The following is a 25,132-nucleotide window of genomic DNA, read 5'->3' on the forward strand; positions in this document are numbered from 1 at the left end:
CTCGTGAAAGAAACCGGCATCGCACCAAATTTCGTTTATATTAAAGGTTATAGCGTACAGTGTGTAAATATCTTAATCGTCGAAGTCTATAGATGAGTGTTCATGGGAACTTCTTTGCCATTAATGACGAAATACTAGCGGATTGTAGGTACACATGGAAACCTATTACCTACACCTATTTTTCGGCCATTCTTCTGAGAATCAAAGGATCTCAATCGATTTCGAAATGCAATTAAAAAGAAATCTCTAGATCTACTTCCGACGAAGCGGCGTCAAACAAGGCTTCAATTAGGCGTCTATTCTATTTTATTGGGTGAAAAGCGTGATTTATAGAATGCATGATCATGGTAGGGTTACACTCGGAAGTTTTACCCCGCATTACAATCATTTACGTTATACTGTAGCCTGTATGCTGTAGCATAATTGAACTATTACATGCGTTTTGAGCTTATCCATGATAGAATAAAGTAAAATCACCTTGTACTTTCTACACAACTTTAATATTTTACATCAGGTTTCGACGTGTTCTACGTCGTTTTCAAGCTAGACTGCAAAATATTAAAATTGAGTGGAAAGTACAAGTGCTTTTACTTTATTCTATCATGCATAACTTCCGCAAAGTTTATTCACCCACCATCAACTTCATCAGGTTTTCCATTTTGATATTACAAAGTAATTAATAAATTTTTTCTCTATTTCTAGGTAAGTGTATTGCATGAGCTTCCACAAGTGGTTGAGATTTTCATCTCCTGGGAAGATTACCAAATCTGTAAGTAAAAACTGGCATTCGTTAATAGAGAGAGAAATTTAAAGACATCATGAACTGAGCAATTAAGAAATGCCTTGTCTTTGAGCTCAATTTTATGCGCATGGAAAGAAGTCTAGCTAACCTCGTATTTTTCATAACACTACTTACAAGGGTGCGCGCAGTTGGGAATGCAGAGGATCACGTACCGAAAAAGGTGACGTAAAATGGATTCCTCTTACGAAAATTGACTACCAACTTTCAGAGAAAGATTATTTTGAGCCACTGTTGTGCGAACTTGTTGCAACGTTTTGCAGGGTATTTGTATGCTGCAATAGCGTGGGAAATATGAAGGTCTAAATCTCAATTTTAGATTATTTCGACATGATTGAAAAAAATTCTAGTAGCCACTATGGGAAATAAAATTCTCATTCTAAAGCAATTTGATTTCATAAGATTGCACACCATCTACGACCTGAAGCATTGCTAGGAAGGGGGTTCGAACCGGGCGCACTTTCAAGGGGTGGCACTACGGGGTCAGCAGTGGGTTATATTTCTTTTACCACGGGCATCTCACAATGTAGTAACGCTCTGAAGCGCGCTGCCTACGACAACTTCATTTAGTCATATCCGAGACCTATGCAAGACTAGCTGGTCGAAGACACACAGGCAAATATTGAAATACCGAGGGTACTTCATAGTTGGGTCATTACACCTCAAAACAACAAACGATTGCGCCATAGGGTCTCCGACTTTGATCAACACTTGACAACGGATATATACTTATCTCAAAGCAAAATATGCCTACACTTCTTACCGTAGAAAATGGATCAATTAGAACTAATTCACAAACATTGCTATGGTTCCTCAAATTATATAATACTTGATGCAAGAGAATTGCCGTGGACTAGGCTTCACGGCATCGCCTGCAAATTTGGAAATGAAATCCGATAAATTGCAACTCTCCGATATTTAAAGTATTATATCGTAGTTTTTGTGTTAGAATTTTGCTTGCGAACATGGTAAATGTTTTACTTTAACTCAATATTATGCCCAAGTTCCATGGTCATAAGACGTTCGAAATACTAGTAAAATTAAACTTTTGGTCTGTTATTTGTACATATTAACAGATAAACCATGGGTATGCAGATTTTGGATGGGTCATTGTCGCAAGTATTTCTGCTGCGTAATTTCCGTTTATAACATACGGAGCTGTTGAAGGCTTAATCTGGTGGATTTCTAACATATATGTAAATTAAAAAATTACCAGCAAATACTTTACTTTATCTTTGCGACCTATTTCAACACATTTTGCATTATCTTCATGTAATTTATTATCAAATAGGACCAGAAGAAAAAAAAACAATTTATTGCCACCGAGAGTGAGGTATAATTAAAGTAATTTGAAAAAGTGCCCGTTACTTTTAATTTACTAATGCCGCTATTGAACCAACCACTCCATTGCCACCAGTCATGTGCTCTGACTGTTAGCAGCAACTCCAGTCTGTTGCGTATTCTCCACCGTCGCTCCAGTTCCATCCGTGCTGCATGCAATTCACCGATGCAACTGTCGACGACGTCGAAGGTACACGGTGGGACATCCCACCGCATCACTCACAATGCCCGTATGGCGCGAGAACCACTCCGGCGAACATGGAAACAACTGGGATCGCGAGAGTCGCACTCATAAATATTTTGCGGACCATAGAGATGCTTTTGTTTTTTTGCTTGCCATCGAAACTCCAGCGCACGGCTCGCATCCGCCACTTATAGCTTTATTTCCCTCGCCACTTCACCTGTGACTGGATGTACGACCGGCCTCTCTCACCTACTGCACTCACACGAGCATCTCGCTCATTTACATGACTTCATATCGACCGATCCATGTTACTACTTCAGGCGTTAAAGATAGGAGTGAGTGGTTTCCTATTGACTAATGCGCATGGGGAAAAATGATTGAAGAACTCGATATAATTCGTTGTTTCGGGCGTGATATCATGGAATCGACTTAACATAATGAAGATAAACTTTATAATTCCACATATATTAAATACAGTACGACCTAGTTTTCGATGCAGAACGTCACCAACAGATGATGACGTGTCACGTCGAAATCTAGGTCGTATGGTATTACAGTTACTCATGTGGTATTAAAAAGTTTTTTACGCTTCATTATATTTTTTTTAAACTTAGCTACGTAACCTACCCTCACCGCCGAAAAAATCTTAATGAACCAGCCAATGGCGTAACTATACGAAAATACCTTGGGATGGGATAGGATGGCCTGGGGTGGCGACCCTTCCTCTCCTCCCCCCTTGGCAAAATCTGTCAAAAGTTTTGAAAAATGACAGGTTAGGAAATACATTTTACACCATTTTGCAATAAACATTGAACCTCAAGTAGATGCAGTTATTATCTGTCAAAACTAGACAAGAGTTCAAAATATTTTTTTTATTTCTCTGAGGCTTTGGGGGGGGGGGGGATCTAAGCCCTCATCCCCCCATAGTTATGGCACTGGAGCTAACCCTGTAGCTTCAATTATGTTGAAATGAGTACAGTACGTATAAAAAATTTCCTCAAACGTCCACAGGAATTACAAAATACATAAACGGGAACGAATCGTTAAGACGGTAGAGGTTAAGATACCAACACTGCTTTCGAAAGAGTTATTACACTAAATCGAGAATCTCGCTCATTTACATCACTTCATATCCACCGGTCCATGTTACTACTGCAAGAGTACAATAAAGGAGGGAATTATGGGCGTGCCCTGACTCAAATCTAAGACAAAACTAGCTGTGGTCATTCAAGTTGTAACTTTTTTGCACACAAAAGGTTAATGAAACCAAAATTTTAAGTAGATTATGACAGCAATTTATTAGTTTTTATAATTATTTGCTTTAAAAAACGATGATTTTTATTTTTAGTTCCATGTCTTATACTAATAATAATGTTTCTTCAAATGAAATTTGTTCATAACTTTTGTTTTGAACTAAATTTATTTTCGCTTCTAGGGGGTCAGTACCCTCTGCATCTCGCTGGGTACGCCATGGAGGGAGTGGTTTCCTATTAACTAATGAGCAAGGGGAAAATAAATAAAAAATTGGTTACGCAACCCACCCTTACCGCCGAAAAAATCGTACTAAAACAACCAAGTGATGGAAATATCGATTTTGATTAAAATTAGTGATGGGTCGGTTCGATTCCTCGATTCTCGGCCAAGAACCGGAATCGAAAACGAGTACTTGCCAAGGCGAAAAATCGATTCCGATTCCAGTAGTACTTCAAACAACAAAATAAACGACCGCGTTTCCAACAGTCATTTGAATTTTCGCGCCACGTAATCGTAATAACAAAACACATATCTTCTTGGGATGTGCAAGTACTCGAAAATTCAAGTCGATCGAGTAGTTGGTACTCGACTCGAGCATTCCGAGTCGCATTACGAATGTCGAGTCGAGTAGTTAAGGTTACAGTGCTTTCGAGGCTACTAGGTCCAGCAATCTGGCGATAGGAAGCGCTATCATGAAACTCATGTAATAATGCAGTTTTTAAAGCCGATAAGTCATTCTAATGCCTTGGCCTGGTAGTTTCAGCTTGCCGAATACACTATAGTTGTCGACGTGGGCGCCGAATACCTTTACGCCAGCCGCAGCGGCCGATCGTCTTCCTACCCGGCGCACACTAGTCTGAAATCGGAAAAAGCTGGAATAAAGTCCAAAATGACCTTTTTGGGGATAGAGACTTGAAACTCAGCGTAAATACTCATAAATCATTACCAAATATTGCTTTATATGCCATTTCACATAAATACGAACCTTTAGTGAGATACAGAGGCCCAAGCATGACCAATTTTTCAATGCCACGCGAGATATCGTTTTTCCTCAAAAAATCTTTGAATTTATCCAAGTGGTTTTGCGTTGGTGTGAGTTTTATGGAATATAAAACGCAATATTCCTTTGATCTGGTGCTTTGCCTATACTTTCAATGACTTTCGAAGATTTTGGCTCTCATCTGTCGGGTTTTACAACGCAAAATGGCAGACCCGTTTTTCACGTGAAATTTGACATAAAGTAGACATTATCTTTCGTTTACGAAAAATATAACTCGGAAAATTTTAACCACAATATAAAGTAGAGATTTCTAAAGAGTACTAATAAGAAATCTTGAAAAAAAAGTTTACGAAGAAGGAAATAAGAGCGATTTTTCAATCGCGCGTCAAGGCTGAGCTACACGCTGCGGAACTTTAAGGCTCGGTAACAGGCCGATTTTTCAAGTTTTTTAAAACATTAGTCTTGAAAATCGTCATTTAAAGCATAGATAATCGTCTTCATTGACTTACAACACTAAACTGAGGATGTTAAAAAGGATTATGTATAGATCGACTTGACCATTTAGCGCATTACTCGAGTGAAAATACTAAGGATTGGATATTTTTTGGAACCATCCCACGCATAAGAAATATGCCTCGGGTATTGAAGTAAAGTGAAGAAATTAAGTCAGCATGCTTAAGAGAGAGAAAAAAGAACTATTTCCGTGAAAGACAACAACCGATACCCTTTTTCCCTTTCCACCTTCGCCGAGGTGAGTCGGGCGGTAGGGGGAGTTTTCACACCACAAGGCTCTTTTAGCCTTTTTTATTACTACGACCGTCCGATGTGATATTCATTTGTAGCGTTTAGTTTCTTTCTTGAACTTAAAGCAAGAGATTTTAAGGTTGATTAAATGACGTGAGAAGTATAGCATTTTTTTTGGCTCTACAAAACTAAAGTTTAGTTCTATAGTTGTTCGCTTCGACCACTTGAATTCCATGAAGATTCAAGATCCAAAAAATCGTTGATATAATTTTTAATAAAAATTCCAAAGTTTCCGAAATCTTGCAATTTTGGTGGGAAAGTACATGCCCAATAACACACATGTGTAGCAAAAGGCAATTTTCTGCAGGCAGTAATACTATAACATGGAGACGTCAAAACCTGCTAGCTGAGCATGTAGAATAGTTGGTTTTTCTGTTTGAGAATTTGAAAGGGCCAAATATTACATAGATTCATATACGTAGTATGTAATCTTTATTACAGCTATGAAAATTTCTGTACTCAGGTATATTCTGTTTTAAAATTTAGCTATTATATTTTAATTACATAGTAATTATTTGAAAGATGCTTTTGTCAACTGACTCTTTCACAGAGTAATATTTTTTAAAGTGGTTTTCTTGTTGCCTGGAATTAAGTGATATTTTTCTTGGAGCCTATGGCATCAGAATCGATGGAATCGGTATCGGTAGAATCGGAATCGAAATGTCAGAATCGGAATCGGGATCGGAATCGATAAAATTTTGGAATCGACCCATCACTAATTAAAATTGAAAATCGAGTTTTAAATGCCAAAGAATGAGGAAATCGAGGTCGAGCCTTGATCTTCGAGTTTCGATCCAAACTCGATTTTTTTGCTTTGATCTTGCCATTTCGTTTGATCTCAGTAGCGTTACCACCGGTCTACGAAAACGTCATCCGTCGTGCGTGAAAGACTTCTACCTAAGGATGGTACGCTTTGAAAGACACGCCCTGGGCCATAAAGAAAGCACCTCAATCAGTTGATCTTTCTTAAAAATTCTAGAGGAGCCGAATGATTACAAGCTCTGATACCAAAACTTTAAACTTTACGTGCATTTGTAAATTTTTACCACCGATAATTCAAGCATGTATTCTAAACACTTTTTTGTATTTTTCCTACGCTTATAATGGATTTTTGAGTGTTTTTCGAATTTATAATAAACATGCTTTTGTACAAACAGTATATTAAAAAATGAACCGTCAATTTTTTCGATTAAGCAGTCGTCAGGTTCAATTTTCGATTTTTTGAAAAGTCAATCTTTCATCCATTACTAAACCAACCATATCGCTTTAATTATGTTTAATCGAGTGCAATAAATGTAAAATACTTTTCCCCAAACGTCTGCACAAAGTGCAAGATATATAAAAGAAAACGAATCGTTAAGGCGGTGAAGGTTAAAATACTTACCCTACTTCCGTACGAGTAGCAATCATGTTCGCGACTAAATATAACACTATCCAACTCTTTACAGTCCCAATAAATTCAACCAATTTAGGCAAGGTGTAGTGGAAGTTCGTCATATTATACCAAAGATAAAAATTGAACTTTTATATTTTATAATTATTTTTATGTGTAGGACACGTTAAAACTCACAGAGCCATGATCTGGTACAAGACATCATTGATCAATCAATGAGTATACTAATTAAAAATCACAACTCAAACCAGAGGTTTCACTGGGAATTGAGATATGGTCCCTCTGCAATAAAAGTGTGAAATTTATGTCCGTGGCATTGTTCACTTATAGTCTGTATACCGTAGGGTGGCGCACTGGCCCGCCGGCTACATAAGTCGGTCCCATATTTTTTATGGTCGGTCCTTTCCTCCCTCCGGAGCTTGTGGCTCTCGGCTCAACTCAGGTAGCTGACGGGCCCGTGTGCCACCCTACGGTATACAGACTATAGTCCACTTAGTGAGCAACACGCCACATATCTACACCAACCTTCGCAAAGGTAGCACGAAGCTTCGATTTCAATCACTGAGTGACCCAATTTTTTCCTAATACTGTTTCCATTTTTAATATCATTTCTTTTAATACCATATTTTATACAGGAGATCATCATATTTACACATTTTGAGAAGAGCCGAGAAATAATCGTCAAGCTTTTCAAATTCTCCCCACCTCCGCCTCAGCATATGAAAAAGTGGTTTTCTCCTCTTTTCTGATTTCATGAACCAGATAATGGCTCTGTGAGCTGAAACGCGTCGTGCGCAGTAAAATAAGATTCGAAAACTTCAATTTTTATTATAATCTGTTCAGTCCAATTGCTCTGCGACTCAGTGGCGGATCTATGGGGAGGGGGGGTAAGGGGGCTATAGCCCATTGAGTGTTTTTCGAATGTATAACAAACATGTTTTTGTACCAATTCTTTATATTTAAAAAAGAACCATCAATTTTTGACCCCCGACCCCCATAGGGTAGTTTCCTCGAAATATTATTACTCCTTGAGTACGTATTTCACGCTTTTAGATTTTTAAATGACGATATCTGTTTTTCGCGATTAAATGGAATGTGAAATATTTCAAGCACGCGAAAACGTGACGGCTAAGTATGAATGCTGGGAACAGTCCGTTTGACGTCATTCTGGTTCTGGCTGCCGGCGTATGAGGCCACCTTGGTGCGAAGCTATGAGCGCTGCTAAGATGCAGGCTGCTAGCAGGTAGCAGAGTACCCTGCTAGGAGGTAGCGCTTGGCTTTAATAAGGATTATTACTACCCTATCAAACGAAGGAAACTTTCCGACCATAGGCAATTTTAATAGGTGATTATTAAGAGGTGTTTCCCTGAGCTTTGTGCCTCATGCATGCATTGGTAATCTCAGACGATGTAAAACTCCTGACTACTCGTATAGCATCTAGGTCCCTGTGACGTCACAGTGGTATCGCGTGGGCGCCATTCTGGCCTTTTTCATAAATGGTTAAAATTGAATTTGTGGATTTCTCCATTTTCCGGGTTATCGCCGCGTTTCGTTGTCAGAGGTGATGACAGTTTCGCCAGGATTCCACCAGGCGTCTTCAGGTCGAAGTGTACGCCACGGAAGACTCCGAGACAGCAAATAATTTGAATATTATGAATGCACTAATGGTGGGTAACGAATCGCAATCAATGTCTTTCATTTTCATTGATGAAGGAAATGACCCTATTGGGTCGAAACAAACTCTAGATAAAATCGAAATTTTTTGAGGTTGTCACGTTGTACAAAAGTATTTAGTTATATTTACCTACTTGAACTAATTTAAATACAAATTACCTTTAACTATAGGGTCTATTTCACACGCAATTGGTATATTACAATCCAGTGGTAGTTCCAGAGAGGGGCTGAAGGGGACGATAGCCCACCCCTTTGGTATCAATTTAGACTAGATAGAATCGTAATATCAGTCCCCCCCTTGTCTCTTTCCTGGATCCGCCACTGCGACTCATGCTCGATAATGAATTTCTAAGATATCAATAGTCAGCACGTACTTCTAACAAAGGCCTTCCAGAGAAATTTAACTCCCTTTTACGTAAAATCCAATGTTTATCTCACTTGCTTTTCTGAAGCGCCTCTCTCCAAAACAGCTCCGTCAAGATCGTCTCTCACAGCAGGTTAAGCTCGTAAAAGCTCAGGGTTTCAAAGAGACCATAACGCACAAGCGACCGATGTAGACCATAATATCTCCGTGAGATTAGTGCTTAGCACTAAAACACGGCAAAACATCCAACCAGCAAGACTTAAATGTTTCTCAATCTCCAAATGTGGGTCAGACACTTACGGTGCCTCCCGGCCATTCATAGATACCAGAAGATAATTATGACGAGTTTTGGTACACGAAGTCGGAAATGGGCCGCAAAAAAAAAACAAAACAGACCAAATAATGGCTTACAAAAAGATTTGGCGCGGAGTGGCATTAGATTTATGGCAGGATGATGGCTTTACAATGACTAACATATGAACAGCTAGAGAAGCGAAAGGTAAGAAATTAATGATCAGTCGTTCGAGCTGCTATGATATTTTCAGAAGTGGGTCGTCTGCTTCTTTTACTCTTTAAGGGTCGTAAAATAAGAGCTAAATGACAAGATAGCTTATCAGTCACAACACTGGTAAAAGAAACATCTGGTGTTATTTCAGTTTTATGTTTTATTGTTTCAGAAGATCGTGCTTTTGAATTAACAGTATAATGATACAAACGAATTCATAGTTAAATAGATAACTACATAAGAAGTTTTAGCGATCATGCAGGCTATAGCTGGATCAGTAAGTAGTTGAATCAGAAGAGGAAGGATTCCAACAGGGACGCCGACTTACAAAAAATATTGGGGGTGCCCAAACCGGGGATCTTGCCCCGGGAAATTTTATAAGTAGTGAAGTTTAAGTTTTTTAAGCATTTTAGAAGAGACATGTGATCAGCATTATAACCCTGATAACTCGAATTTCGATATCTGGACACTCCGGGGAAAATCGACAAACCTGACATATTTTTTCCTCACGCCCATTACGAATTTTTGGGGGGGCTCGGGCCCCCTCAGGCCCTATGGAGTCGGCGCCACTGGATTCCAATGACTGAATATAATGAAATAGTGACCACCACGCAAATACCTGAAAATCTAGAATAAATACTCTGACCAGGATTAATTCCACTACACTGGTAGTCACAAATTTTAAATTTTAGCGTATTAAATATCACCATTTACACTAGCAACGTTTTTTTCCAACGGTTGTTTGCAAGAACAAGACTATTACAGTGCATACTATAATTATAAAAGCTTAATTTAATAAAAAAGGATAATAATGCAGAAAGCAGGCAAGTCAACATAAATCAAGTTTAATTATTTCAACGCATTATATGACAGCGCTATCTTTAACAATTGAAATACCAGAATAAATTGATCGGAAATGGAAAATGCTGAGCCCAAGTCATTATCCTTCTCTACACATGGTCCTTACAAGGTTGTGCCTTCAATCTACCCAATCAAACCCGTCTTTGATAAAAATTTGTCCCTGAGATAATGATAAATTTACTCGAATTCCTTCCTGACGATGTTGCCTTTACAGGTATGCGAGAGAAGGGGAGAGAAATAGGAATGCAATTTTTCAGTTTTCACCAGCAACGCAGGGCACGCGAAAAATTGACCACAACGAGGAGTAATTGTATTGCCTAACACCATATCCAATAGTAGGGGAACATACGTCTCACATTCGTCATAGAGGGATTGACATTCGCGACATAATTCTGCATGTTGATCACGAGAAAAAAGAATCGAAACACTTACCCGATTTCATTGACGTCGTAATGATTGTAGAAACATATAAAAGTTTCGTAAGACAGGCCAAACTTAAAGTGGATTCAAATGATTAAATAAAAGTAACTACGCAAACAACAAAGAAAATCTAAAATAGATAATTGACAAGCATTATAAAATTTCAAGTAAATAGAGGATGAAATCAAGAAAATAGTGCCAATATGATAGAATTGAAACAAATTCAGGATAACTGGGGAGAGTTTTGCAGCCTGAGAATTACAATGCTGAACGAATAATCATGAGAACACTTTACACCCGCACCACCTACATGATGACGTTGATAAAAGAGCTGGAAATTTTTCTAAACAAGGAAATTAACTATAATAGGAGGTAATTAGGGCTAGAGTCGCATTTTAGAAAAAAAAATTTCATTTTAAGCAAAATAGGTGAAATTTAATCACAACGTTCAATTTATCACGCTTACCGCCTTACATCAAACTGATTCCATAACAGAATAATTCAAATAAAGGATACCAAAAACTACAAACGGCAAATTGGGCACATCTTGACGATACACTGTACCAAACCAATTCAAGCAATGCATTTAAAGCAATTAAAACCTGAACCATTGGTAAATTCACTGAAGAAAATTTAGCTTTTAGTCACATGACTAAAAAGTAGGTGAAAACTGTCCACAATGAGAAGTGTATCTATTGCCTACCACAATACCAACTGATAGGTGAACATATATCTAGCACTCGTTACAGAGGGATTGATGTATGAGGTACATTTATTTAAACTGACCACGGTTGCACACATCCGGCACAGTTAAAAATATTTGCAACGATGTCTTAAAGATTGTTGAGACAGAAGAGGGTAAAGAGTCCCTTTACGAACTACTATTCTAATATCCCCTATTCTGGCCTCCGTTTCAAACATCATCTCCCCTTTCATTCCGTAACTACGGAAACAATAGTAATATAAACAGATCTTAATGTACACCTAGTGATGGTGTTTATTCACTAAAATCCGGGTCACTTTATTTAAAAAATAGAAAGTGGTATTATGTAATGCTACTAGTTTTCAAACATTACAATGGAATGCCACAAAGTAAAAGAATTGCTGAATTAGATTTACACTTATCTCCGGGTCAGCGCTCCTGCGTAAACGAAGTAATTTCTCATATCCTTCGAGGAAGAGTTTTTAAACTTAGTTCAACAGTTCAAGTCACAATGTCAGCAATTATTTCTAGGGCCTGTGACTATGATATTCCTCCCGAAAAATGTCAACAATCACCTTTCCCTCTAGAACATCGTACTAATCGAACGATAGGTGAGTATATAATGAATAAATTGCTGTTTTTATGAACAGTGAAGGGATTCCACGGATAAAATGACCGCAAAGATGTATTAACGGACACTTAAGATTAAAGGAGTTCGCGCGAGCCATTCTACTTCACAAGAATAACAAACACACTTAAGGTTGAGATGAACCGGGGCCTTTTCATTGGAGTGTTGCATCTTTTTGAACGTGTTGAAAGCCCCTTTACGTTCTTTTATTCTTCTGATCTCTTTTATGCAGTTCCGTTTCTGGGAAAACAGCAAATGCCGCTTTGAAGAAGAGAATAGTAGTTGAAGAAGAAAACAACTTTGCAAGCAGCTGCAAACATTATCCTTACAAACAGCTCCGACCTTCATAGTCCCTCGATAAGCTGTAACCACGAGAATTTTTTCGACAGGATTGGCATGATTATACGGGGCGTGCCATTTTCCACCTTGACGCAGCAAATAACCAATCAGTGATCACGGTTCGGTCAACAGGAGCGTTTCATAAATGATTGCATAAGCTATCACTAAGGCGTTCTGCTATACATATATGGTAGACATCTACGACCAACCGTGAGTTGATAATTAGGAAATTCCTTTTCCATAATATTGCGGGGAGACCTTCACTCCAAGCAGTGGGCATGCATGAAGCAGTGGCTGATCTATGGGGGGGTAAAGGGTTTATAGGCCCCTCCCCCAATTGGGTTGAAACGTACATTAGATAAAATCGAAATTTTTGGAGGTTGCTACTTTATAAAAAAGTATTTATGTATTTATATTTTACGATATATTTATGTACCTACTTTAAAAAAATTTAATACAAAATAGTTCTAAACTTAGTTCTTATTTTACACGCTTTTAGTACATTACAATCCAGTGGCAGATCCCGAGAGGGGCTATAGGGGACCATAGCTTCCTCCTTGGGTATCCAATATTTACCTCCCTATTAGCCCCCCCTGTCCATATCCTGGATCGGCCACTGTCATGAAGCTATTCGTGGCGTAATTAGAAATACTCAAAATTTAGTTGGACTACATGAGGTGATCAAATTGATCATTAAGTCCTTGAAATACTCTATATTATATAAAACACACTTCCGACAAAAAGTCATAGAATCGACCCACTGTAAGATCGTCTGAAACCCTAGGAAAACGGTAGCAACACTAAATTTCCCATCGATTTTTAATCAAGCTTACGTTAGATATTGCGAAAATAAACGGTCCTTGAGGAACAAACGGCAAAAAAAAGTTGCAAGAACTGGCGGAGTGATCAGTAAAGGCCGCAGGCTTCTTCCTAGGGGGGCCTGGGGGGGGGAGAGGGCAAGACCTCCCTCAGTGAATGAAGGAGAGGAATATATATTAAAAGTAATGAGTCTTTGAACGAATTTCTCTGTCAGACTCATAATTTGGTGATGAGAGATAATTTTATCATTGACAAATCCTCTCTTTTTTCTCTTTCTTATCGAGATGTTTTTTGTGTTACACCAACTACTCCATGATAATTCATTCTATTGAATGGATGGGTTGCTAATGAAATGAAACGAATTGGCTATGTTCTTGATGATAATTACACTCCAACATATGTACTAATAAACGTTAAATATAGAGATCAAAAGAAAGAAAAACATTTTTATTAGTTATGTAAAAAGATATTTTTGACGAAAAATTAAAAAAAAATTAACTGCGAGTACTTCCGTTTTTATTCCAACCATGTTCTAAACAGCGCAATTCTTTCATGATAACCCTATATAGCAGGGACGGCGCTAGCAGGTGCGGGGCTAGGGGCGAACCTTCAGTGCGGGGCCCTTCACTTAAAATGTTAAACTCTATACCCCATCTACAAACTCGAGCATTTTGAATCCCTACCACTCTCTGGCTAAGTATGTGTTCCCCTCCCAAATTCAGACTTCGTAATTACGCCGTTATGATACCATCACGCAGTTGAGTTCAAAATAGTATAATACAAATAAAATTGATAATTATATTTATTCATAAAATTATAACGTAAAATAAACATTAAAAGCGCGCTTTGTACTTTAAATTACTGCATTATTATTCCTTTTTCATAATATTTTTTTGTCTAGCACGGACTTAACAATACAGTAATAGTTGAAATTGCGTTTTCAAACTATCGTATATTTTAATTTTTTTTCACGAACGCGGGGCCCGGGGCAGTCGCCCCGCCCTAAGGCCGGCTCTGCTATATAGACTATTCTGCACTCATTCAGTTCTATGAAACATTCTGTTTCATGAAACTGAAATTACAAGTAGGTATTAATTTCAATATGGAAAAATTCCAATCCATCACGCCTGAATCTTCATATTTTTACCATTTGAAATGTTTTTGCAAACCAATGGATAAACAAATATCGGAGACGCACTTTGTAAAACGGATGCTATCATAGCTAGAGCATTATATGCCCTAGGGTGTTATTCCCTCCGTTGGAAATCCATTAGTTTGCCTTTGAGACGGAGCAAAGGCATGCTTAAGCCTACCAACCGCCTGTTTCCCCTCTATATCTTTGTCCAATCGAGGAACTGATTGGTTATCGCTTGGAGGAAGAAAATAGATTTAAATGGATTTTAAGAGGGTCTGAAATCTCAGATGAGAAGGGTTGAAGAAAGGCGTCGGGAATCACAGAGCTAAATGGTTGCGAAATGTTCCGTGAGCTTTCATAGTGGTTTCACGGAGGAAAAAAAACTATTGGGGTCAACTTTTGGCATGCTGCAAAATAGCCGATGAAACCTGATCAGAGAGGACTGTGAGGCATGCGAATTAAAAATAAAATAACAGTCTTCTCAACAACCGGTTTTCTCTTAAGCTCACTGTTTTCCTTTGAGTTCGATCTGAATAAAAAAAGGCATGTTGTTAATCAGCAATGAAATTCACCGCTGAACTCAATCAAGAATACGAGGTGTGTTCAGAAAATAATGGGAAAATTTAAATTTCGCGGGATTGGGGAGCCCAATTGCTGAATGAATAAAAAACAACCTTTGCAATTTTCATGGATTTTTTTAATGGTACGACGCATTTCGACATTGATGTGTCATTCTTTAGTATCTCTCGAGAAAGCAATTTCCGTGAAATTACAAAGGTTGTTTTTATTCATTCAGCACGAATATTCGCAAAGTAAAAGCCGAATCAATCGATTAAGTACAACTGTTAATTTTTAACTAATTTTGGTAATCATGCCCCTGAAGTAAAAGTAAACTTTTCACCTGCATTTATTGTTTACTGTGTCTGAGGCAGCCGCAAGGTTAGAGGTGTCCTTGTCCTGGACGTGAACTGGGAATTTTCGGTTGTCAGAAGAAATGGGTCCATTAATGATGCAAAGCCAAGAAAGATCAGCAAATTAAGGATCACAAAGCGTGTGAAGGCCTATGAGTGAGTCTGCTATGAGTCAAAAATGCATTTACGAGCGGTACAAGCGTTTCCAAAATGGTCGGGAAGACGTTCAATACGAAGAACGGCCCCGAAGCCCGAGCCTATCAACAACCGATGAAATCGTTGAGAAGTGAAAGAAATGTTTTTGAACATCTAATCTTATATAAGGCGACAAAATTAATGTGGCCGAACAAAAATATATTTTTTAAACTAAAATTTCCGTAATTTTCTGACTACACCTCGTAAGATTATATATCACAATAAAATATGCAAATGTAATATTATGAATATCTAATGGGGACTCTTTTGAAGGTGACAAAATTAATATAGCTGAGTAACTAAATATTTTTCCAAAAACAGAAATTTTAGTTATTTTTTAACACACGTCGGACATGTAATTATAAAAAAGTAAAATCTTTATTAGTAATGATTTCCTCACACTAAGTGGCCAAATTTAAGATTAACCTTATTATTAAATACGACGCGTGTGCTCAAAATAATGCTCATTATTGTATGTGAGTATGTTGTCTTTGAATTGAACGTTCACAAAAAACTATATTAAAAATACCAATCGATATCATACACCAGTAAGACAAAGAAAAACGTTGAAGCGATTCCTAAGGGCAATCATTTGAATCAAATGTTTGTATTTCACAATCAAAAGGTAGCTTTAAAGCAAAAGAGAGAAATATTCTTAAAGTATCTTCCACTATTGATTCCTTATAATCTCAAGAATTATTTATCGCGCTTTTGAAAAAAAGTTATTAGGAATAAAAATAAGGCGAACAAATTATCTCGGAAATTATTTTCATGTGGCTTCAGCAGTCTCCAACAATTATCCCGAAACCATAATATGGATCAAATATTTTTTTAACTTTAATAGATATTAAGGTAGTTTAATCGAAGTTTTTATTTATTTTTCTTTAACTAATTTGGGTATCTAAGGCACAGCGGAGGGAATTAATAATAGGGTCATTTTATAGCCATGGGGATGAGATGTAAGCAAACATTAGAGCTTTATGATTGATTTTATGTTACAGAGGCTCATATGCACGGAGAGACGTAACCGCAAGCTCGTGAATGGAGGAACGGCGTGAGATACCGCACAAATAATGGCCCGAACCTCAGCTGAGACCTAACTCGCCATACGGTCTCGCCATTAAAATGACTCGGTTGGACTGCTCGTGTAGGATCTCGTTTACATTACTGACCTATCACGGTCGGACGTTTGCTCAAGAGGTGTCCACCGCGAAGAGAGGCATAAAAAATATATGCAGCATCCCTCACAGATCTGTAATGCCGGGATCCATAACACTCCTACAATTCCCTACCTACGTATATTCCCACGGGCGGACCACGAACAGCTATGATATTACGCAGGCATTGAAGTGGTTTAGACTGGAGAATCGTTAAGACCAGCATTCTGGTCAAAGCGAGTTATTTTTTCTGTGGATTTTTCGCACAATTTGTGCATTGCGGGTGACTCCGTAAAGATATCACCGTAGTTAATCCCGGTATTCTTAAATTACACGATGTATTTCCGAAAGCATGCATCGTGTCATGCGATCACAAATGTACTCGTCTCACGACGTGCACCTATACGGGTGAGAATTTTTTGTCCCATCCCTGTAGCACTTGGTACGACTTAGATAAGGTGACTACGCAAAATTCAGGCAGACTGACACGCTACAAACTTAATATATACAGATAGTTCTGGAGTGACCGTTTTTCTTTGCCTTACTGATGTATGATATCGAAGGGTATCTATCTTTGAAATAATTTTTTGTGATAGTTCAATTCAAAGGCAATATGTTTACACACAATTATGGACATTATTTTGAGCACAGGCGTTGTATTTAATAATAAGGTTGATCTTAAATTTAGCAACTTAATGTGAGTAAATCATTGCTACTAAAGATTTTCCGATGTCCGAGGTGTGTTAAAAAATAAATAGAATTTTATTTTTTGAAAAAATATTTAGTTACTCGTCTACATTAATGCTGTCACCTTCAAAAGAGTCAATTCATACACCGTTTAGTTTAAGGTGGCTGCAGAATTTCTGCACGCACATTTTAGACTTGGTCCCAGCGCTGTAGCTCGAAAATTCGTTAAGTTGCTGGCAAAAAAACGTGTAAAAACGGATCAAAAACTGTCTGCCCACTCAAGGGAGTACCCAGGATCAAAACTAGGGGGGGGGGCAAGCCATGGTTGTTCGAGTTGTAGGTAAGATTTAAGCATGAAAAAAGTGAATGAAATCAACATTTTAAGGAAACTGTAATGGCTCTTTATTAGTTTTTAAAATTATTTGCTTGAAAAAATTTTATTTCCTTAAAGACATTTGCGATTTTTGCTTCTATTGGGGGGGGGGGGGGGCACTGTCTCCTCCTAACCCTCGCTGGGTACGCCCAAGTGTCCACTGAACGGGAGGCAAACAGTGGCAAGCCACTCTTAATTCTTGTCGCCCAACTGCAGTGGCTCTCCTTTGCAAAACTCTATCAAACAGCAACAGTTGCAACAATGTGACTGGCAACAGCGCCACAACGATATGCGACAAGGCAACGACAGGTAGCGCTGCAGAGTCAACTTGGCTGTGGATTGGGCAGGTTGTCACGGCAAGTTGGTCGTATTATGGAGATAAAATGGATCGATCAAATGAGTTATTCGGTGAGTGGGAGAAAAGATATTCCGAATAAAACCCTGTCAACAGGAAGGAACAACTTTTATAGGTCACATCTTTAGGCATGATGTCTTGATGTAGAAAATCGTCGAAGGACAAGTGAAAAAAACTTAATTATGTAAAGGTTTGCTAATAAAAGAGGAAAGTATAGGGTTGCGTTAAAACAATCTTCGAATGTAAGAGTGTTTCTTTGTCAGATATTTAACTGATATAATTAAATAATAAATTCATAATTTATTAAAATTCTGCTCCCGGAATAGTTGTGATCATTTTTTCTTACTTGCATGTCACTTTCGAACCAATAAGGAATCCAAAATTCTAATTTTATTGCCAATTACAAACAGTGAAGTTATACTTCCCTCTGAGGGAATATCATATGTAACGATGCTGAAACCTAAAATGATAATAATTAAAATGGACGTTATGAAAAGCGTTGTAATTACAACAAAAGAGGGATTAAAGTCTCCAACTTCTGCATGAGTTTCTTTCATCGCAAATCTATACTTTTTCAACAATAATACAATAATTGTTATAGTGGGCGCTCTCTCGCTAAATTATCAACAAAAAAATACGAATTTAAACAATGCATATGACGGATGTTTGCATGCATATGGTTACCATTGCTCTAGTCGCTTGACAGATATTTTATGACTGGAATCAATCATTGGTATAAAATGATAAACAAAATAATTTGTCACTTATGAGGCATTATTTCCAATTTCAAACTTCTGTATTTATGTAACGATTTAAAAGCATGTGTTATATCATCAATCAACTACTACTCTCAACTCAATTATTAAGATGACAAGTTGAAAATTGACAGATTAGTGGGAGCCATGACGTAGAATTTCTTACAGAACATTACTACTCGCCATCAATGTAGGAAAATTGACGTGTACACGGAAACAATCTTCTCTCCCTCGATAGATCACGAGATTTTCTGGACGATTGAAACGTGCAGGGAATGATTTACTCTAAACTTCAAAGTCATGCTCATCGAAAAATTAAAGATTAAGCCCGATCATCATAGAATCACGTGGCCATGACGATATTTTAAACGATGAATCGCCGGACACAACGCCTGATTTTTAAATTAACTTTTAACAGCCGTGCTATTTCCGTAATGTTATATCTTTGCGTAAAATTAGCAATTTTCCCTCGGCATTAGCGCTTATATCAATGCACATGAAGGAAAAATGCCGTGTCAATAGATAATTGTGCTTTTGAACCTTGAAAAAAGTTTCGATGGGTCAGGCTGTAATTTCATGGAGAAATTAAGCTCTAAGGTAATGAATGGCTGCAATACAGCTAAAGAGCAACGATTTTGAGGCGAGAAAAAAGCTTTACATGTAAAATATACATTAAACTAACAATTACAATTGCTGTTGGCTGGAAGATTTCTTTCAAAACCGTATAGATGCGTAAAAAAGTAAAAGAAATTTTGAAAGTAAATGTAAAATTAAATAGAAAGTAGTATCACAGATATTCTATGCAATTTTTAATCATACATTTCATATAACATGATATAAATTGCAGTATTGCATTAGAGGAGGATTTTTTCGAGTGAAGTTACGATCATTTGCTAATGCCAAAGGACTATTTGATTGGCTTTGAAGTTCTGAATAAGATGAACTCGACGCAAAAATATGGGTTTCAAATTAATTTTCCTCATATCTATAAAAGAAAAGCGTCACATTTCCTTCGTGTGGCTTTATTTCCTATTATCATTCGACCAATGACCGACTGGTAATCATTATCGTGCGGTGGCTAATGACTAACGTTCTTAGTCAACCTTAAAGACGATTTGGTCACTGGCCTTAAGACTTAGAATCAATCAATCAAAGTTTAAAATACGAATGAAAAAAAAAGTCAACCTCCTTTTAAATGTCTCGGATTCATTCCTTTCTAATACACAGAAAAAATATTTGTAAGTATTTGTTCACCATGATAAGTAATCTTATTTCGAGCCTAGCCAAGCGCACGAGGCCACAAAAAGAAAATATGAAGGCCAAATTACTATCTTTTTTGTAGCACAACACACATTCATAATGTTAAGACAAATAAAATAAAGTCATAAAAGTTTTTGATATCCAATTATTATTCATTCGCGTAAGTGTTAACTTGATTACTTCTTGCCTGTTGTGAACCTAAAGCAATAAACACACAGGATTATTATACAAGAAGAAAGCGCATTCGTCCGAAAGAAATGGTTATTTACCTCACATATGACCTTGCTATATATTTATAACTCAGTTTATTTCATGCTAGTAGGCCACCCGGCCTTGCTTTGAAGGATATCAACCAGAGAAGTGGGATTAAAATTTGGATTTCATGATCCTATAGGACTTGAATGTTTCCTCTTTGAGCGTGTCAAGAGGTTAGGCTGCACGGCAGGATGTCCAACCGTAGAAATTGTATGACGTGACGTAACAAACGGTAATGAGATAACGACGCGTCGGATGCAACCAAAAGTAGCACTACGGGGTTTGGGAGCATGAAATGCACCTATGCACTAACTTTGGTCTCAATCCGTGAGGATATTTTAGAAGCGCATAGCGGATAGACAAACAGACGTCCTCTTTTAAATACATAAATAGATTAAGTCGATGAATTTCATTGGAAAAATAATTATGTAGCTCAAAATCATTGCACAAAACCTTTTAATACTTCAAATTGGTTGTTGGCATAATTATTTTGATTAATTAGATTGAAATTCGAAATAAAGTAACATTTGCTGAACGTCGGAAAGGTAATTTTGTGTTATTTCAAGGGCCAATAGTTGATAATTCGTGTGACAAATTCTCACCATTATTGTTTCCTCAGAGCTAAATCTAAGAGCCTTGAAGTAGTTCCGCATAAAATCAAAGCACTACCACGCCCGTTAAAAAGCTTTCACCCCCACATATCTCAACAAGTAAGCAAGTAAGTCATTCCGGAGTCAAAAATCCAGTCACTCGCATGGTATTCATCATGGATTCATCGGCGACATTTCCCTCACCCTTCGTCCCCGACATCGACCGGATGGCGATTGACGCATCGAGTCATTTCCAGGCAAAAAAAAACATTCTAGGAAAACCCCAATGGCGCGATACGAGCATTTCGGCGAAAAAAACCTGTCCACCTCGAATCGCCAAAAGGTAGTGCAGAGACCATCAACAAGTTTAAAAAAAGCATCCTTATAACACAACAAATCAGGGATTTAAATGATTTACCAAATGCCAACTTTTATGTTACTTATGTTAAAGGTCCCTTCCGTACATCTGCATAAACATTCTCTGAAGAAATTATATTCCATAGCCTAGCATTAGAGAACGTAGTAGTGCCTTCCTACATATTGGATATGAAATCACTCGATTATTTTTCCACTATAGATTATTTTTCTGCTCGAGAGATCATTATAATATGGAGGCCCTCGACCAAGTTATAGCTCTTCCAATTTCGATTTAATCCATATAATATCCTTGTATTTTTATCCCAAAATATATTCTTCCATTTTTTCACGGTTTGAATCGACAAAAAATGGATAAAAAGCGCATGAAACTAAAAAAAAATAACTGAGACAACATTGGCCATGACGTTTTCGACCTAATAATCATATCCGCAGTTACAATAATATAATATGCATATTACATCGTTGCAATTCCAAACAGCCTCCGTGGTCCTAAAAATATCTCGCTTATTTCCAAAAATTCAAAATCTAAAAAACCCCGCGCTTATTACCGCGCAAATAACAACAATAATGACGATGATTTTTATTCCATATGAGATAGATACAATTATTATTTATAAAATGATTTTCATAGAATATAGGTGCCCCATTGAACGAAGTCTTCGTTTTGGAGTCTCCGACTCGATCATCTCCAATTAAATACATAAATAATAATATAGAATAACTTAACTGTGTTGCAACTAAAATCACATCACGACAATACCATTGGTGTTGGACAAATTAGTAATTAGCCGATAGTTTGATATATGAAGAAAAAACAAATCTGTTATATTTACTATTATTTATCAGGTATTTCAGCACTTGAATTCTTCAAGCGGGAGTGTTAGTGATAATGTACATTTTTGTGCCACTTGTGATGATAAATTTGGCAGTACTGGAAGTCGCGTTAGCAACTATTTCGTAAGAAAGGACTAATTCCAAAAACTTCGTGTTTAAATAGGTTATTAGCGAATTGGAGCGCGTCTCCAAATCGCTCATAACTCATTTTTCGTGGTATACACCTGTGTGTTCGAGCTTGCAGAGAATTTGAAGCTTTTTTTAGCATAAATACCCGTGTCCGTAATCTGTTTCACCATGTTTCGCACTATTTTTTTCTACGAACGCCGCCATTGACGTATGAGTACTGTAGTATCACGCTAAGTGCCCTCTATGGTTAATTTAATGCTAATTATATCTATAAACCGGCCTTCAGAATGAAGACGACGAAAAGGCATGCGTCCAGACTCGCAGCGCTGAGGCAGGAGAGGAGAAAGGCCGCGCGACGTCCTTTCACGACATCACAATGGAGACACTTTTTCATTCACCCGTCAAACCGTAGCCCTACCTAATCACGTACCCATGAGTACCACGTCCATCCGATACGTGGACAACACATCCACATTGAGAGGCCACTGAGGAAAGGGGGTGGGGCATATTACCTTCCCCCTTTACAAAGCCTTTTGTAAAATTCTCAACCTCCCGTCAATGCATTACGCTAAAGACTTTACTAGGATATTTTGAATGCACTTGGGTCGAGGTACTCGGCAAAACAGTCTGCAGAAATAAAATTTCCAGGGGAACGCTGAAGACAGCGCCGTCTACAAATTTCAGGGAGATTTGACCCACTAGACCCCTGTTCGCTACTACTTCGGTAATCGAGCATCCATACATCAATGAATCAGGTTTTTACTAAAAATGAAAGCATAATTCTGAGTTTACGAAGCTAAACTTATTTCAATATTCAGGGTATATTATTTTTTTGTTTAGCTATTATCATTTAATCGTTAACTCAAAAAGGTCTTTGAAGATTTTTCATTATCCAAGCTTTATACATGGAATTATGTGAATGAAGTCAACTTTTCCCGGAGATTAATCGTTTTTGTATATTTCAAGATGCATAATCTACACAATGATATTGTACTGTCCACTTAGTTTTACTCCATAACTGTACTACACGTGTTCCAATCGACATGCAATCATAATCAGGTATTGTTGATGATTGTCAGTTTTGTCAATTTTGAATGAGAAACTGATTTTTGAATGAGCACCTGATGATGATTGCATGCCAATTGAAACATGTGTATTAAAGTTGTGAAATAAACTTAGAGGGTAGTACGATATTTTTGAGTAACATATATAAATAACGTAGGTAAACAATAAATGTACAAAACGTGGGCGAAACGCAGTAGTGCAATTTATGAAATCTGGTTGATGAGATATTCATCTGAAATAATATTCATTGCAATTCAATAAGTACATATATAATTATATACACCAAAGATGAGGCTTTCCATGAACAAATATTTTGCTAGGCCGGGATTCGAACGCGGATCTCCCGATTGCCGGCCAAGTCATTGTATGGTAAAACCCATCCTGAAATTTGCCCTGGAAAAATGGCTTGGCGGTATAAACGGCTAGCACGCCGGACTAGCAATCATAAGATCCGCGTTCGGTTCCCGGGTAAGTCAAATATTTTTTTATGGCGGACTTCATCATTGGTGGGTGTACATAAATTTGTGCGCGTAACTGCGTACGAAGTCTTGTTTCAAGAAGGACTCCTTTAATTGATTGGGTATATTCATTAGAGAATTCAAGTAATTAAATGGGAAATACAGTCACAAAAATGCTATTATTTTTTGCAATACCCTCTCTCAAACAACCAACCTATATTCCGCCATCGGGAAACCCTTCCCCCTTCCATAACCAATCTTTTCCCTTACCCCTCAGTTCCCTTTCAACCTCTCTCTCCCCCCCTCTCCCAGTTTCCCTCACAGGAACCTCCCCCCACTCCCTCCCCCGTCCAACCCCTCCCACTCGAGCTCCCTCCTCCCCTCCAGCGCCGACAATCGCGAAAGCCTCCCGGATAAGTCAACTCTCGCGATACACAACCCGCGTTCGCCGCCGACTACGCAGGAGCTCCGCCGACTACGTTAAGCGGCTTTCCTGCGCGGTGGTATTATTTTTAAAGGGCAACGCGAGACTCGGCCGCCTTGGAGGTGCGGCAGAGCGGGCCCCAAAGGAGGTGGTTTACAAAAAAAACCCTTTGCGGGTCGTCGAGTTATCTCAAGTAAGAGTGCGCGAGAAGTCAAATAAGTCCACGTGTGTTTGTGAGCGAGTGATAAAATCGTGCCGTCATCCGGTGGACGGATTGCTCGTCCAACCGCCACATTTGTTCGTCGTTTTGCGAATTCAAGTCCGCCGTGGGAGACAACTTTTTTTTACGGGGACGGCCGGAGTTGGCCCCCCGCGGAAGTGGGGTGGGCGTCTCCCAGGAGTCGAGTGTCGCGGAGTCTCCCCGGTCGAAAGGCCGAGTGGGCCGGTCAGATTTTTGGGTGCCGCCTATCTCTTCCTCCCGTGTCCGCTCTTCATAGCCCGCCGGAGTAGGAGGTTGTTTTGGGGGGCGCGGAAGAATTCGCAACTGGTGAGTTCATTTTTGTCCGATTTTCCTCGCGCACAATTACCATCGTATTTGTTTTGTCTCATCGTGGCGAGCCCCAACAGTAGATCGCCTTTATGTTGACACCAGTGGTATCATGGCAAAATTAGCATTGCGGGATACATTTTCCTTCCTTTTTTTACTAGTGAAATATTACCCTGTGTGTTTTTTTTTAATAACAAGTTACGTCTGCATACTTCATAATATTTTTTTGGTTGCGAATGTATAAATAAGAAATTTTGAGGCAACAAAAGTTGATAGTTGTATTCTTTGACAATTATGTCTTTTCGTAAACAGTGGCGGAACGGCGTTCCGGCGCTATGACACCAATTGTTAACACCACACACTGTTAATACATGGGGATAGTTGAACAGTTGGACAGACATAGGTATGTAGCAGGAAATTAAATGCAAGAGGTTGCATCAAAACTTATGCTGTCATCTTGAATATTCAGTGTGCATGGATTTTAACCTACGTAACTTATTTGAAAATTCTATATCGATCTGTTCTCAAATGCTTAA

The 25,132-nt window shown here is 38.2% G+C and overlaps 1 protein-coding gene across 4 annotated transcripts in view; it reads left to right on the plus strand.

The window, feature by feature from the left end:
• The window catches only part of LOC124165377 (organic cation transporter protein-like), a 217,037-nt gene that overhangs the window by 131,221 nt on the left and 60,684 nt on the right, over window positions 1–25,132 (plus strand). Inside the window, exon 1 of one of the 4 annotated variants that reach the window (XM_046542758.1) lies at window positions 24,058–24,596. The exons of the other annotated variants lie outside the window; for them this stretch is intronic. The gene's annotated coding sequence lies outside the window, so the exon portion shown is untranslated. Of the gene's footprint in view, window positions 1–24,057; window positions 24,597–25,132 lie in introns of those variants that run through there. 4 annotated transcript variants of the gene reach the window in all.

The sequence above is a fragment of the Ischnura elegans genome, chromosome 9 (assembly GCF_921293095.1).
Source record: "Ischnura elegans chromosome 9, ioIscEleg1.1, whole genome shotgun sequence".
Taxonomy (NCBI): Eukaryota; Metazoa; Arthropoda; class Insecta; order Odonata; family Coenagrionidae; genus Ischnura; species Ischnura elegans.